This window comes from Marmota monax, unplaced genomic scaffold, assembly GCF_021218885.2.
Source record: "Marmota monax isolate L192 unplaced genomic scaffold, Marmota_monax_Labrador192_F-V1.1 WCK01_AAM20220418_F8-fsc00023, whole genome shotgun sequence".
In the NCBI taxonomy this organism is placed as follows: Eukaryota; Metazoa; Chordata; class Mammalia; order Rodentia; family Sciuridae; genus Marmota; species Marmota monax.
Window position 1 is genome coordinate 3,588,974 of NW_026692907.1, and position 5,217 is coordinate 3,594,190.

Here is a 5,217-nt window from a genome sequence, read left to right on the forward strand (position 1 = left end):
CCCTCGGTGTATCTGACACCCAGCTCCCTCAGCCCCTGAGGGGTACAATTTGAAGTGCATGTTTTACATTGGCTTCTGAAGCTTTTCCCATGCAATTAAACTCTAGTTGCCCAGTGGGTAACTGATCCTGTACCTATTACTGGTTGTCATCCCATCCCTATTCCTCTTCTGCTATTTTCTTCACCTCCCAAATAAGCAACTTGCCCTTGAATTCTTTTCTCAGGGTCGGCTTCTAGGGAAACCTAAACCAGGACAAATGCTAATATTTATTCTGGCATCATTCCGGTGGATCATCTTGCACACCTCTGGATTTGGTACCTCATTTTGAAGACCATTGTTCTTCTCCCCGACAATCATTCCATCTTCCAGTCTATCCTCTCACATTCCCCAGACAGCGTCTCTCATCACAGAGAAGCAATGATTGTAGTGTCCTTTGATGTTGACTTGAAATCTTGCTCCTGTGACCTTTGCCCTTTTGCTTGGGCAAGGCCAGAAGAGGACACGAGATGTGAGGTTTATTAACAGGGCCCTGCTGAGGCCTCTAGTACCCCTTGGGGAAGGAGGGCACAGGGGCTGGACTTCTGGCTCTACCCTTCTGGAATCAAAGAAGTTCCATGTTGGTTTTACAGTGGACTTTTCCCAAAAGCATTTGTTTGGAAAAAAAAGAGTTCTATGGCCAATAAATAATAGATGCTAATAGCCACCTATTCTAGTTTGATCTTTTAACACAGTTCTGTAGAAGACTGGGTTGAACACTTGGGCACACAAATCTAATAAAGTTAACATAGTAGGTTCTAGCACCTCCCCAGCTGGTCAGGAAGGCAGCACTTTATTCCACTCCAGTGTGAGATCCTGCCATGTTGTGAGAAGCTCTGAGCAGGACAAAAGTTGCCTTTCCCAAGCCACCAGACCTAACATCCAGGTTCCTCACTAGGCTTCCCGCACTGTCCTGCCACACAGACTGCAGGTACTAAAACAAGGAGCGGGCATCACACTCAGACAGTCTTGCTGCAACCAGGTCCTGGTGAGCAGCTAGTGGGTGTGGCAGGTGGGCATTGGCCATGCTGTGGCAGCACCAAGAATGAATGGCATAGCTGCTCACTTGACAAGGAGAAACCGAAGCCCAGAGAAGGACCCCATTTACCTAGTTGACACAGGGTTAGTGCTTTAGTAAACACATAGAACAAGGTTTTCCTTGGCTATGTGAGGGTCTTATCAGTTTCTGAGGGCAATGGTTCTGACACCAGTGTCTTATTTGGCTTTATATTCACAATCCACAATATTCCAGCAACCAGGGTAGATGAGAGGAGTACTCTTCTAGGACCCAGGGTCACAGGCATGCTAGGCAAGTGTTCTACCACTGAATTACATTCACAACCCTTCTTATTTTTTATTTTGAGACAGGGTCTTGCTAAGTTGTCCAGATTGGGCTCAAACTTGGGATCCTCCTACCTTAGCCTCCTGGGTGGCTGGGATCTTCAAAGTTGTTGGCTGCTGGGTATGTGTCCTGGTCCCGAGTCAGTGCAGCCTCACTGCTGGCCCTGCCTACTGTGGTCCTTCGGCCCTGCAGGCAGTCTCACTCATTGAGCTTGACCCTACAAGTCCTCCTTAGGGCAGTCTGTGTGTGTCCTGGGTTCCATTATCCACTCCCTCTTCTTAGATCTGCTACAGTATTGGCCAAGGAATGGGGATTCAACAAGAATGGAAATGAGTGGCTGGGGTGTGGGGAGGATCTCAGAGATGCAGAGATTCCAAAGCCTGAGAGGTGAGTGTGCTGAGGCCAGAGAGAGCTGAGGGATGAGGCCCTTTCCTGCTGAACTTGCAGGTGGGAGGGTGTCAGGAACAGAGCTATCGAAGTGGTGTCTGACAGTTGGTTCTCAAAACAGAGCACCTGTTAAGGTTATATGTCAGTTCACACCATAGGGTGCCCAGATCCTGGAGCAAGCATTCTTTTGGTTGTTCTATGAGGGCATTTACTGCTCCTCCCTAGTGTGGGTGGGCTTTATCCAGTCCACTGAAGATCTGAATACAAAGACTGAGTGAGGAAACCCCTCCTGCCTGACTACTGGAGCCCAGGCTTCAGTCTTTTCCTGCCTTTGGACTTGAATTAGAACTACAGTATAGGCTCCTCTAGGTCTCTACCCTGATGACTGTAGACCTTGGAATGGTTTAGCCTCTGTAATCATGGGAGCCGATATCTTATAACTCTCTGTTGTGCTTGTTCTCCGGAGAACCCTGACTCTCATAACACCAGAGCAAAACAGGCCCTGATCTGTAGTGATTGCTAATTTCTGTGGTATAGACAAATGATTTCATGCTGTGGGCATCACTGAGCACAGAGGTGGGAGAAGGTATGTACAGTGGCTCTTGAAGACAGTTTAAAGCAGCCCAGCACACCACTGTCCCCTTCTCCACACACCTTCCACATTGCTCCCACTGAGGAGTCAGACTTGAGGTTTGTGGGTGAGGCTTCTGGGAGTTTCAAGGTCATGCATGGGAGGGCTCTTCTGCCTGCAGCTCCACAAGGTTGGGGAGTGGACATGCTGCTGGCCTGACCACCTTGCTCTTCCACCCTCCTGCATGGCTGAGTTGACAGCAAGACAGGGTAGTCCCCTTGCTCCTTTCAGGGGTCTCAGTGCCAGGTCCTAGGCTTCAGGTCAGGAGCCCACTGCTTCTAAGATTCAGGATTGGAACTGGAGGAGGACACAGCAGTGTGCAGACTGAAGTGCAAACCCAACCCATCAAGGCCTCTGGTCTGAGCTCTTGGGCATCAGCCCAGTTAGCAAGTGGTTCAATTTAAAACAAAAAACATTCCTTGGATCTGCTCCATAGGAGGCCCATGGGGAGGTGGGGTGATGGGCAGAGCCAAGTTCAGCTCTTTCTGAGTCACTTGGCCCAACAAAATTAACATCATCAAAAGGTCACCTCCTGGAGCTCAGCAGGCCTTGCAATCCTCCTCCACACAGCACAGTTAGCTGCCGTCATCAGTGGCCACAGGATGCTACCTGTGGGCCATATCAACACTGGGACACAGCTGAGAAGCATGTTGTTGAAATGCATTCCATGTAACTTGCATAGTGGTGTGTGATTTTTCTTTTTTTGGTACCAGGGATTGAACCCACAAAGTCTTAATAACTGAGTCACATCCACAACCCTTTTTGTTTTGTGCCAGGGTCTCCCTAAGCTGCTTAGGGCTTCACTAAGTTGCTGAGGCTGGCTTTGAACTTGCAAACCTCCTGCCTTAGCCTCCTAAGCTGCTGGGATTATAGGCATGTGCCACCACCCCTGGTTTGTGATTCTTTCTCTTTGGAAAGCCAGCTATTACAACTCTGGCATGAAGGTCATTATCTGGACACTGCCCTGAGGACTGAGGGTCTGGCTCCCAACAGAAGGAATTGCTCCAGGTCAAAGCAGAACACTCCTTGTTGACCACTAGTGCCTTCCCTTCTAAGCCAAGTCCAGTGCTGTGAACTCTGACTACCTGCCACCCACAGGCTCAGACACAGGCCTCACCTCCGATGGCTTGGGCTCTAAAGTGCTTTGATGGAAGGCTAGTCGATGAGTCTGCATCCTTGCCTAACCCATGAGCAGTCTCAATGTGGCTTTTTAAGCAACTCATTTAAGCTTTCTTGAGCTTCACTTTTCTTCATTTGTAAAATGGGGATAGAAGCTGACCCTTCTAAAATTGTGAAGATTAAATAAGATATTGTGCTATTAAAATATAAGGTGCAGGGGGAAGTGCTGGGGAGTGATACTGGTCAAATTATGAAGTGACACTGTGTGCATGGACAAATACCCGGCAACCCATCCCACCAATATGTACAGCTATTAAAAAAAAAGAGAGAGAGATAAAATGCATTCAAAAATTATGGAAGCTGCAGGCTGTTCTAAGGAATGCTATGGCTTGGATCTGGAATGCCCCAAGGGCCATGTGTCAAAGGCTTGGCTCTATTGGTAGGTGGTGGAACCTTTGAGAGGTGGGAAGTCTTTAAGCCTCTGGGGGACTTGTGTCCTCAGGAGGACTGTGGACCTCAGTCCCCTTCTTCTTTTTATTCCCTGGCTGGTGAAGTGAGGGTCTAGGTCCACCACGATCAGCTGCCTCACCAGAGACCCAAAGCCACAGGCCCAATTGACCATGGACTGAATCTTTTCAAATCTGTGAGCCAAAATCAATCCTTTTCTGACGGTCTCTGGTGTTTTGTTATAGTATAGCTGGAAAGCTGAGAACACAAAGAACCTTAAAGATTTCTCCTTTAAAGAGAATACACAGAATCCAGTTTGTGAAACTGAACCACTGGAAAAGGAATTTCGTAAATGCATCTCTGGAGAGAACTTTTAGAGTAAGATTCACACATCGCATATATTTTAGGAAAATGACCACTATGTATATCCTTGTGTTTGCATAAAATTTTTTTGCATTAAATTCAACTTTTATATCTATTCACTTAGCCTATGGTATTTGAGGTGAACTACTATACAACCTTGTTGAGGTGGCTCAACTGCCATAGAAGTTTTTCTTGCTCCCATAACTCAGGATAGGGTTTGGGTTGGTGGCCAGTTCTCCATACAGTCACTCAGGGATCCAGTCTCTCTCCAACTGCACCTAAGCCCTGCCTCCTATGCTTGGAAGACTGCCTCTTTCAGGCAAGATGTCATTTTCACCCAGCTTACATTCCACTGGAGAACACTCTTTTCAAGGTCACACCTGACTACAAGGGAGGCTGAGAAACACCATCCAGCTGTGTGTATACAAAGGGAGGAATGTGCTCTGGTGGACAGCTAATGGTTCCTGAACTAATAGATGAGGAAAACACTCAATGGGATTAACTAGCTTGTCAAAACCAGTCGGTCACAACCAAGAGATAAAGCCAGGACGGTAGCTAAACCTCCTGATGACTCTGTCTGGTGCCTTAAAAAGGACTGCCCCACCCTGACCTGAGCAGCCCTCCTCTCGCTTGGACTCCAGTCTTTTTTCTGGCCTCGCCACTTGCTCTCCCCACTGCAGCCTGTTCTCTACCTGGCAGGGGACCCCAGGAGAGCCCAGTCCAGACCTCACTAGGATGACAGAAATGCAGCTCATCCCCCCATGTTCTTGTTGTCCGTCCCTGGGCACGCAGGTTTGGAGAAGGCATCTGAGGGGCAGAGCAGCATGGCCTGCATCTAAGCCCAGGAGTGACTGTGCATCGTGGCCCCGAGCAAGAGATGACAAAGGCTAGC